Source organism: Phyllostomus hastatus, unplaced genomic scaffold (genome assembly GCF_019186645.2).
Source record: "Phyllostomus hastatus isolate PE091 unplaced genomic scaffold, TTU_PhHast_1.1 phas_contig_283, whole genome shotgun sequence".
NCBI lineage: Eukaryota > Metazoa > Chordata > Mammalia > Chiroptera > Phyllostomidae > Phyllostomus > Phyllostomus hastatus.
In genome coordinates this window covers 8,910,838-8,923,507 of record NW_025333833.1, presented here as the reverse complement: position 1 = coordinate 8,923,507, position 12,670 = coordinate 8,910,838, and positions in this window count along the sequence as shown.

Here is a 12,670-nt window from a genome sequence, read left to right as displayed (position 1 = left end):
GTATGTAGGGGAGGGGAAAGGGAAGGTTACAGAAAACGTGTTTCCTAATCCAAAGGTCATTAGACCACGAGGAGCCACATCCAGACCTGATTCAAAGACTGTGTCACCCAGAGATCCTGGATTTTGAGCTTGGGGCAATGACTGGGAGAGACTTGGGGTTGTTTCCTTTGGTGGAGAAAAGCTTGTGACATATGACAGTGACAAATGCATATGGCAGTGACGAAGGACGGATATTACAGCAGGACACAGAAGAACACAGGCTCTGGAGTCACTCTGCTGGCTCTGCCCTTCACTCACTACCCGTGACCTTGGACAGCTTGCTTGACTTCTCTAAGCACGAGTTCTCTTTTCTGTAAAATAGGGATAATAAGAGTTGGCAGGCTTGTAATTAGGGTTCTGTGAGAAATGCGTGCAAAGTGCTTATTAGCACGTGACTGATGCACAGTAATTAGTATTCAGCAAATAACATTACTCGAACAGGAATACATCTGAACAAAGATGTTGAGGTAGAATCACACCACCCAGCATGCAGTAGAACACCTTACAATCCCCTACAAATTTCTCCCCAAAGTCCCAGCTGATTATAGCAGCTACTCCCCACCCCAAATAACTCTCTCCTCGTTCTTTGGGAACCCCACGCGTCCTCCCCGGGTCCCTCCTGTCCACCTCCGGACTCACTCCTGCCAGGCGCTTCTCATTTGGCTGCTTTCTTAGGCTCACCCCATTCCATTTCTCCACCCGTTTAGCTGAGGAGACTAACTAAGGCACAGAATACTGAGCAATAAACATATTCTTTTAAAACGGAACCAAAGTGCGGAAACAAGCCTGGAGACGTACACGGGTCTGTTCTGGCCCTGACACTTCCTTGTCTTCACGCTCTCCAGCTCACACCCCCGCTCATGCCTGCTGGGTGTTTGCAGAACCGTCTAAATCGAGGTGCGTGTGTTCTGTTTAGGATTCTGAGACATTTATTAGATTCCTTGATCTGTGGCGACCAGAGAAAAAAAGATCCTCTCCGAATAGTGACTGCTCTGGAAGAGTCCTCGGCAGCAACAGGGTTCCTCTGTCCAAGGAGGACACCTAGAGGCTACTTGCGATGTGGTAGCTGACCCAGAGATGCTCTCCAAGTTCTTTCCTTTACCGACCCAATCGTAAGTCATAAATCACAGATCCAAGAAGCCCAAGTAGAATAAGTATGACTATACAGCTAATCTTTAAGGGGGGAAAACAGACCTAAAGAGGTTGCATCTATTTTCCAGGCACAGTGGAGGTACAGTGGCAGGGTGGAGGAGAACTTGTGAATGTCATAGGCGGGCAGTTGGGGAAATCTGATTGCGGACTGAATGTTGGTTGCTGTGACTCAGTTAATGTTGATTTTCTCAAGTCTAATTGGGGCATAATGCTTGTGTAGGAAAATGTTTCCGTCCTTTGCAGATGCAGGCTGACATTTAAGAGCAATGTAGGAAGATGTCTGAAACCTGCTTTCAGATGTTTTGGCAAAAGGGAAGAGTGTGTGTACCTATGGAGGAGAGTGCGTACACATATGGAGAAGAGTGTACTCATATGGAGAAGGGAATGTACTCAATGGAGAAGTGTGTACTCATATGGAGAAGAGTGTGTACCTATGGAGAAGAGTGTACTCATATGGAGAAGAGTGTGTACACATATGGAGAAGAGTGTGTACACATATGGAGAAGAGTGTACTCATATGGAGAAGGGAATGTACTCATATGGAGAAGTGTGTACTCATATGGAGAAGAGTGTGTACCTATGGAGAAGAGTGTACTCATATGGAGAAGAGTGTGTACACATATGGAGAAGAGTGTACTCATATGGAGAAGGGAATGTACTCATATGGAGAAGTGTGTACTCATATGGAGAAGAGAGTATACTCATATGGAGAAGAGTGTGTACACGTATGGAGATGAGTGTGTACCTATGGAGAAGAGTGTGTACACATATGGAGAAGAGTGTACTCACATGGAGAAGAGCGTGTACATATAGAGAAAAGCGTGTGTACACATGGAGAAGAGAGTGTATACATACGGAGATGAAGCAAGATGTTCACAGTTGATGAATGTAGGTGGGGAAGAATATAGATATTCATTACCCTGTTCTTTCACCTTTTCTGCGTAATTTCTTTTCAAAATAAACAAATTAGAATGGAAAAGCATTGAGCTTTTCAATTAAAATGTTAACTGAATTTACATCTCAACAGTTGTGACATCTCTTGTAATCACTCACTTAATTACCTGCTTCTTTTTGTGCCTGTCATAGGACACAGAGCAAGCACAAACATTAGCCGATGCTAACAAAAAGGAAAAGTGATAGAAAACTTCGTCCCTCCCCTCCCGTGCAGGGCTGTCACCGGCCTTCCTTCTGGCCTGGAAGACACTTCCTCCCGCCCCCGCCCCTCCCCAGGCCCACTCACTCGCCCTCCAGAGTCCCGTCCTCTGTGCCGTTGGGCCGTTTCCCCGCCTCGGCAGGTTCATGTGGTGTACTCTCACGTCTATGGTCTTGACTCAGTGCCTCACTGCACTACAACTTCTTCGAGAAGGGGATTTTGTTTCCTTTTTCACAGCCGTAACCTTAGTCCCTGCTACAGTATCTGGCACATGTAAGAACTTAATAAATATTTAGTGAATGAGTGGCCAATGGTAGAGCGACCAGCTTCTTCAAAGGCCAGACGGGAGTGCAACCATATTGGGCTCCCCCAAATGTGTGTACGTGTGTGTGTGTGTGCGTCTACATCTGTACACACATATATACTCACAGGTTCCAGAGGCTATGAAACCTATGAATATGCATGTGTATACTATATATTAGTACATACTGTGAATGTGAATAAAAGGATGCATATATGTATAGTTGATATAAAATATGAAAAATAGGTGTTTGTTTTATGCCAAAGGGGTTTTAATTAGAATTGTGGCAAAACCAGTTTTTAGAAAAAACGTAATATTTTGTAATACTAAGTCTTTCTCCCCAGGAAGAACTCTTACTTACTGAGTTCATCTTTATATCCTTTATTACAGCTTTATACTTATTTCCCATTTAACACATTTCTGATGAACTTATTTCATGCATCTATTTACAGTTCTACTTTTCACTTGTGATTACTCCTCCCATAAGGGAAACCTGCTACATTTGTGTACCTTACTTACATCTAGCCTGTTTTAGCTTGTTGCATCAGTTCTGAAACTCTTAAACTGAGCACCCTAGATTTTCGAAATGTACAATCATAGCTTCGCCAGTATTTATGTCATTTTATTTCCCACTTTGTTACATTCTCTAGGGTCCTGGTGTTCAAACGGACGCACATGGACCTCGGGGCACGCTGAGACTTTGCACGGGCAGGGCGCTTCCTCGGCCTCCGGATCCTCAGCTCAGGTGCGTTCTTTTTCCTAAAGCTGTTTATCAAGTATTTCCCCTCCTTCTACTTAAAAAGGCCTTCCTTCTAATTACTAATTACTAATTAATTATTAGTATTTAGTAGTAATCCTTTTCTTCTTGCCAACTTGCCTGATTTTGGATTACTTATTTCCTCATCAATTTCTTTATTTCTGTCTGGTCACGATACTGAGGATTGTGCTTAAACTTTTCGATGTTACATGTCTTCTGGGTCATCTAACACGTTCCTCATTTTGTAGTACGAGACACTGAATTCCAGCGAGATTGTCTGACACCCAAAGGATCACGTAGTCCCACATTACCTTCCTTTTATTTGGCAGAAGAATGAATGCCAATTGTGGCATAAAATTCTTACAGCTTTATTGAGATATCATTGACAAATAAAAATTGTATGTATCTAAGGTGTACAGCATTATGTTTTGATATATGTATATGTTGTGAAATGATTACCACAATGAAGCTCATTAACATCAGAAACAATTGAAGTAATTCTAATTTTTAAATATATAATTGTATCAAGAAAATAAAATTAATTATTAGTATCTAGTAGTAATCCTTTTCTTCTTGCCAACTTGCCTGATTTTGGATTACTTATTTCCTCATCAATTTCTTTCTTTATTTCTGTCTTACATTTTGGTATGAGATCATGTATTAATTTAGATCACTGTTAGTTGTATTAATTGCTTAAGGAAATAATCACGAAACGGTTGGTCACTTTTTTCATCCTGAGTTTTACAGCTGACCTTTCCTGGTTTTAACATCTTTCAGCTTCATTTCAAGAGGAACCATTCCAGGTGCTAAGGGTGGATGCTGCAAGCAAAGTGTGTAGTGACCTAGTCTCAGAAGTCAGAGTTAATCTTTTTGCTCTCTCATTGGTCAAAGCGGACCACAGGACCAGGCCAGCTTCAAGGAAGAGGGAAACGTACATCCTCTGAGGCACGTTGAATGTCATCGTAAATTAAACCTCTCCTTAGGCAAGATGGTTTTAAAATACAAAGAAAATTTGAGTTTGTGAAGTTGAAGTTAGATTCCAAATAAGCTACAGTTCTACTAGCAAAATGAGAACGTTTTGTTTAACTTGGTCATCCTGTTCTGGTGAGCTGTTGTTGTGGCTCTGAAGCAGTCTTATTTGCAAAATGCGTTTTTCATTATGTGATTTGTTTTGTTTGTTGTTGCAACCTACACTTAACATTGAAAAACTCAGGGGTAGTCAGTCAGTACTTTTTTTAAAGGCCTCTGTAAAGATCATCAAACAGTTTTGGAGGAATAGCATATACATTTCTGTTTTACTATAATCCTTTGCTCCATTCTCATCCTTAATGGACTTGCAAAGCAGAGCAGGACACGCTCCTTGTCCCACACTGTGAGGACAGGTCACAGCAGGCCAGCACCCTCTCTGTGGCAGGCGACGATGACAGCCTTCCTGAGGGCATGCGTGAACGGACAGCCCCTCTTTCCATTTCCGTGAACTGAAATGTCTCACTACCTGCTCCTGCATGTTGGATGAGAACTGAAAAATCGCCACTTTTATTATAGAAGCCTCACAGGAAAACATCACAGGTAATATAAATATCACAGGTAAACAAATCTTTGGTTTTTTTAAAGCAGTGTTTTGTATAATCACCCGATTGCAGGATATTCAGCAGGTAAGATTTTTTTCTTTTCATTTTCTTTGATAAGAAGATCACACAGTGAGTGGGATGCGCCACATTCACGTGTACTCTGCCCGCTGAGCACTCATTCACGTGTACACTGCCCGCTGAGCACGCATTCACGTGTACACTGCCCGCTGAGCACGCGGCTGGATGCCCAGAGTACGGTTTGTATCTGGACAACATGGCAGCATCTTTTATGTATCTCGCTGCTTCTTCAAAATCCTTCAATCAGGAAGACAATCTGAAACTCCTTTTCTAAAGATCAAAATCCCCAAGAGCCAGGGAGAACATTTTGTGGTGGTTTGGTGATTTGAGGCCTCCCCCGGGATCCTACAGAGAGAGGGAGGGCTCGATCTTTGGCAGAGTCTGTCAGAATCAGCGCTGCACGGTGAGGGGCCAACACAGCTGTTACCAAAACTTTCCCTTTCGTTTGTTGACAGGACATTTGAGTTGCAACAACCTCTGAATTAAGAAATGAAACTTACCCTGGTTGGCGTAGTTCAGTGGATTGAGCTCGGGCTGCAAACCAAAGCATCACAGGTTCAATTCCCAGTCAGGGCACATTCCTGGGTTGCAGGCCACGGCCCCCAGCAATTGCATATTGATGTTTTGAGCTCTCTTTCTCCCTCCCTTCCCTCTCTAAAAATAAATAAATAAAAATCTTTTTAAAAATCTTTAAAAATTTTTTAAAAAGACTGAAGGATAACATTTAAAAAAAAAAGAAATGCAACTTTATTCAGTTTCATAGAAAATCAAGAAAAAGGTAAAATAATGCATGTTAATTCACATTAACTTGTTGGGTATGCCCCAGCTAACTCATCAGCAACTGTTTTACACTGAGTATTGATGTCTTTTGGTGGAGATAAAAAACAAAACAAAAACAAATTTTTAAAAATCCTTTTTGATTGATTTAGAAGTACTGGCTTTTTCTCATCCTGGATTTGTGAGATTCTCGATTATCAGTGCTTTCCCTCCCCGTTCGCCAGATTCGACCACACATTGATGTTTCTCTCTCTTTCTCCCCACCTTTCCCTCTGCCTAAAAATAAATAAAATCTGTAAAAAATTAATAAATAAAGTTGCTCTTTCCTTAAAAAAAAAGTAACAGTTGTTTAGCTCTCTTTTTCGGTGATGGGTAGGTCATGCTGTTGTAGGTATTGTAATTTTTCTTTTTCATTATCTACACGCTTAGAAAACATGGTCACAATCGTCACAATGTTAAAAACTAAACTAGCACTATCTCCATATAAAGCACAACAGTTAATCCACAGGCAAGACCAAAAATCGGTTTGTTACAAGGCACGTGAACTGCCCACCCCAACTGCATCTCTCCCAGGAAGGCGGCCGTGGACGGTCCTTTACTGTGAGCTGGTAATCTGGGTTGTCAGCGTCAGCCTGAGGGCAAAAAACAGCAACTGAAAGGCGGATAATTTGTCTTGGAGCCTTTTAACAATAAAAACAGTGCTAAAAAATGGAAGCATTCAGCTTCTATTTTTGTGGGCTGCCATGTGGCTTTTGCACCTTTCCAGGAACCTATGGCACCAGGGCGGCAACTGAGACGTTTCACATCCTGGCGAGGGGTTTCCCAGCGCCAAACAGGAACAGTCCCTGGCAGACGGGGAGGTTGGTCAAGGCAGCGCTGGTGGCCATCTCTAAAGCAACAGAGACACACGAGCAAAGGCTGGCAACGATCCTTTTAAAAAAATATGTCCCTTTGAGACTGTAATATCCATCTCTAACCAAAAGCTAATTAATAGATAATCTGTCGGCATAGATCCCAAAAAAGCAGTAACCACTGCAGGCAACCAGTGTTCCTTTAAAAACAAGCCATTCTAAAGTAACCTTGTTTCATGTCTTTTTCAAAGTGGTTTTTTTTTTTAGATTTTATTTATTATTTATTTTTAGAGAGAGGGGAAGGCAGGGAGAAAGAGAAGGAGAGAAACATCGATGTGCAAGAGATACACAAATTGGTTGCCTCTTACACCCACAACTGGGGACCTGGCCTGTACCCCAGGCATGTAACCTGACCAGGAATTAAACCAGTGACCTTTCAGTTTGCAGGATGGTGCCCAACCCACTGAGCCACGGCCATCAGGGCTGCACGAGTCATCTCAACTAGCTTAAGGAAAAAATGGATTATGAATATAAAGGCCAGGTTTTTCTCCCTGCACACCAGTTCCCTCCTCCGCTCTAGTCCAAATGAGGGCAAGCATGGCTGCCAAAACAGCTAGCACTGCACATCACACAGTCCAGGCTCTCAGAGGAGCTGGTCTCTCTCAGTTCCAGTTCCAAAGTTTCCAGGGAATAAATAAACCAACTGAATAAATTTCTGTCGGTTTAAGCTGCCCTAATATACTAATAACTAATATACCTATTCATTCTCCAATGGTTAGATTGATTGTTAGGTTAGGTTAGATTGTTCGTATTAATCTGCTAGGACTGGAATTGGCCAAGCTTGAGTCATCTGACCATCCCATGGCCAATTACTTGTGGTTGGAGGTGCGGGTGAAGCAATTTTGAGCTGTTCTGAGAGCTTCCCAGATATTAGCTCCTCATACAATCTTTGAAGGTAGATGTTATTGTTAACTTCATACTGTAGGAAGGAAATGGAGAGAGGACTTTTCAGAAGGAAAACATAAACCTAGTAGCAAATGCTGAAGTTCACCCTAATAAGATGGCAATAAGGCTGCTCTCCCACCCCTTTCTTCTGGGAACTATTTCCTATTGTCTCACCCAGAGAAGCTTTCTTGTTGTTCTGTGCCTTTTTTATTATTATTATTGTAATTTGGGGATATTCTTAAGCCCTTATGTACATGTATACCTATTTCGTTCTTTTTTTTTTAACCAGTGTTTAGTGTTGTATGAACTCTTCCTATATTGGTGAACAGTCTATTTGCTTTCAGTTTTTTACTGTTAAAAACAATGCTGTGACCAGTCAAACATATGTCTTTGTGTACATGTAGAAGTAACTTGTAGGACATGCCAGGTAAAAGAACCCGTGAACTGATATTCTGTGTGTACATAGTGAGCAGATGTATTGGTAGATACGGCTAAACTCCCCACCCGAGATGGGTCCCAGTTTTCACAGGGGCCGGTTTGTCCTTCTTCACAGTAGCTTCAAGAGCCTCAAACAGATAACTTCTAAAGACTGGGGCAGAGACCAGGGTTAATGAGGACCCAGAAAAGGGACACCTAATCTAGCCTGTCAGTTAAGGCTTCTTGGAGGTGACTTCTAAGCCGAATCTGAAAAAGGTAAATGGGAGTTTGTCAGTAAAGTAAGTGTGAAATGGGTTAACATTTTAAAGGATGGGATATATTTCATGTTAGTGAGGACTTGGAGCAACCAAATATCACCCTATATTCTTGGTAAATACCTAACAAAATGCATTTATCTGTGGTCACCAGAAGACATGTACTAGGGTATTCATAATAGCATTATTTGTAATAACCCCAAATGCATTCCATCCCAATGTTCATCAGCAGTAGAATGGATAATTGCAGTAAAATATATCCTCATGCAGTGCAGTACCATACAGCAATGAAAAGTAAATGATCTACAACGATAAACGATATGATGAGTTTCACATATATAAGACTGGATAAAGGAAGTCAGACACAGAAGATTTCATACTGTATGGTTCCATTACATAAAGTACAGGAGATGCAAAAATTAACATATTCTGTTGAAGTCAGGATGGTTGTTACCTTTGTGGAAAGAGGAGGAAATGGGCAGACAGTAGAAGAGAGCGTGGGGAGGGCTTCTGGGAGACGCTGGTGATATTCTGCCTTTCGGGCCCAGATGCTGATGACGTAGATGTGTTTCGTCTGTGAAACTCATCAGCATGCACACATGCTCATACTTGCTTTCCTAAATGAACATTATGCTTCAATAAAAAGATGAAAATAAAAGAAGGGGGTATGGGCTTTCAAGGCAGAAGAAACAGAATGAGCAAAGAGAGTCTTGATGTGTTTACCTAGGAACAACCCATCCACAGGAAAGGGAAGGGGAGCTGGGAGTGGGAAGGGGGCAGAAGAAATGTATTAAGTAATAGGAGTCAGATTGTCCTGGGTCCCTTCTGGTTCTAAGAATCTATGCTTTTATGATTAGCCCAAGGCCATATACCTAGTTAATCCTTTTTAGAAAGATTTTATTTATTTATTTTTAGAGAGGGAAAAAGAGAGAGAGAAACATCAATGTGCGGTTGCTGGGGGCCGTGGCCTGCAACCCAGGCATGTGCCCTGAGTGGGAATCGAACCTGTGACACTTTGGTTCGAAGCCCACACTCAATCCACTGAGCTACGCCAGCCAGGGCAATCCTTTTTTTTTTTTTTAATCCTCACCCGAGGACAGTTTTTCATTGCTTTTAGAGATAGTGGAAGGGAGAGAGAGAAACACTGATGTGAGAGAGAAGCATCTATTGGTTGCCTCCCATACTGCGCCTAGACAGGTACCAGGTCCAGGGATCAAACCAGAAACATAGGTATGTGCCCTGACTAGGAATCAAACCCTCAACCCTCAATTATGGGATGATGCTCCAAACAACTGAGCCACATCAGCTGGGGCTACCTAGTTAATTCTTACAATAAAGGATAAGCCCCGTGTGGAAGATTGAAAACATGGTCCTGATATTTTGCTATAAAGAGGTGGAGTCTACTTCCTTACCCTCTACACCTGGGCTGGCCTTGGGACTTGCTTTAATTAATAACATGTGGTAGAAGTGATGCTGTGAGCATCTTGGATCCCGGGCCTCAATAGGTCAGGCAGCTTCTGCTCTTGCCCTCTTAGAATCCTGAGACCACCGAGCCATAAGAAAGCTCAGTGTATGGGCTGAATTTGTTCCCCCAAATTCGTCTGTTCAAGTCTTAACTCCCAGTACTTCATAATATGACCTTGTCTGGAAACAGGGTCTTCACAGAGGTCATCAGGTTAAAGTCAGGTCGTCGGGCAGGCCCTAATCCAATATGACTGATGTCCTTGTAAAAAGGGGAAACTTAGACACAGTCACACGCACGTACACACTGGGAACGCGCCATGTGAAGATAAAGTCGGAGATAGGAGTGATGCATCTACGCCCCAAGGAACACCAAACATCATCAGCAAACGCCAGGAGCTAGGAGAGAGATAAAGGTCAGATTCTTCCTCACAGCCCTCAGACAAAAAGCAGCGCTGCTGACACCATGACCTTGGTGTTCTGGCATCTAGAACTTTGAGTAAATAAATTTCTGTTGGTTTAAGTTGCCCTAAATACTAATAAACTAAAATGCCTGTTCATTCTCCAATAGGTTAGATTGTTTGTCCTAATCTGCTAGGGCTGCCATAACAAAGGACCACAGACTGGGGAAGTTAGACGACAGAAATGTATTGTCTTGAGGTTCTAGAGCCTGAAGTCTGAGATCCAGGTGCGGGCAGGTTGGTTTCTTCTGAGACCTCTCCCGGGTTTGTGGATGGTTTTCTTCTGTGTCTTCACGTGGTCTTCCCTCTGTGTGTGTCTGTGTCCAAACTTCCTTTCCTTGTAAGGACAGCAGTCACATTGGATTAGGACTCACCCGAATGACCTCATTTTAACTCCGTCACTTCTTTAAATGTCCTGTTTTCAAATACAGTCCCATTGTGAGTGAGGTGCAGGGGGTTAGAGCTGTGACGTGTGAATTGGCAGAGGGGGCGAGGGGGCGGGGGACACAACTCAGCCCATACTAAGAGGCCTTATGGAGGAGAAGCAACACACTGGCAGCAGCACCAACTGCCAGAAGGGAGGCCACTGCGAACCTTCCGTCCAGCCCAGCAGACCCTCCGGCTGCAAGCTGTAACATGAGTCAGCGCAGGGGAGAACAGCAGAACTGTCTGGCCAATCCATAGAACTGCACGAAGGAAGACAATAATAAATCACTGCTGGTTTAAGCCACTATGTTTGGGATAGTTTGTTACGCAGCAATAGATCAAAGAAACAACCCTGTTTCCCATAAATTATAAACCAGGCCCACTTCCATTACACTATAGTTAGTGATAGGCTACATGTTAATGGATTGTTTAGTTGGCTATTTCATTACTACCATAGAAAAAGAGTACTAATTTATTCATTTAAAATGAATAGATGTTATTATCGATACTAGTAACGTTTATAGAGCACTTTGCCAATTTGAAATAGTCTCTTAATAATTTATCAAGTTTTTTAATAGAAGAAATATTGAATCATAGACCTATGGGAGTTAAGAGGAGCAAGAAGAGGTCATTTAATCCATCTCCTTATCTTCAAAGAGAATGACTTATTCTATCCAAGTCAGATAAGAGTCATCTTCCTTCTCCTGACTGTCATCCAAAAAAACTTTTAAAGTGTGGATCTGTAAATGGAACTGTATTTGGCACTCCATAGGCCCTTAAAGATGTAATGCAACAACAATGCAGAGAGAAACCACACGCAAACAAAATTCGAAGTACTGCATGCACAGCTTAAAAAGAGTGGATGAGACGATGTGGGATGTACATACAATGGAATATTATTCAGCCACGAGAAAGAAGGTAATTCTGCCGTTTGTGACAAAATGATGGTTCGCAGGGGCGGGGTGGGGTGAGGGAAATGGGAGATATTGTGCAAGGGTACAAACTTTCAGTGATACAATGCATAAGTTCTAGGGATCTATTGTACAGTGTGATGATTACAGCTAATAATATTGTGTTATAAACTTGAGATTTGCTAAGAGAGTAGATCTTAAATGTTCTCACCACAAAACAGACATGGTAATTATGTGAGGTGATGTAGATATTAGCTAAGGATACGGCGATAATCATTTTGCAAGATATAAGTGTATCAAATCAACATTTTGTACACCTTAAACTTAAACAATATTATATGTCAATTATATCTCAATACAACTGGAAAAAGAAAGATAATATAAAATGATATTTTTTGTTGCAAATTATCTACATAAACATTTTAGCGCATGTAGGTAATATAGACAGCGATAAACAATCATACGATGACTATGCATGTATTCAAGTAAAAGAAAAAAACTCAGGGAAATATGACAGCTCTCAGGTATTTGAAAGGCTGCTGTGTAGGAGAAAGGTTAGATTTGCTCTGTGTAGCTACTGGGTACAACTGGGACAAAGAGAGAAACAGGTGGAAGTTTCAGGGACGCAAGTGTCAGTTTATCTTTAGGAAGAACTTTTTAACCATCAGAACGTTTCAGAATAAATGGGCTTCCTCATTGGAGTGTTACTATAGAGGGAATTCCAGGAGATTAGCCTAGATGACCTCTGAAGTTCTTTCCAACCCTATGACACCAAACCACATGTCAAGCTCGAATGCATTTGGGGGAAGTTGAGGAAGGTAATTGAATTTTATAGGCAAACGATTGTCACCAGCTGTACTTGTTTTAGGTATGGACTGAATAGAGTCCAGGGAAACTTATATCTTTATGCATAAGTCTGAGATTTTCTTATGAGGAGGAAGCAGGGTTTGAGTAGAATCCTAAGTATCCTAAGTACCATAAGGGGAGTCACTCAGGAGTCATATTGGGGAGAATATGATCATTACGAAAGTCAGAGGCTAATTGGAGATTATCCATCCATCCATCCATCCATCCAACCATCCAACCATCCATCCA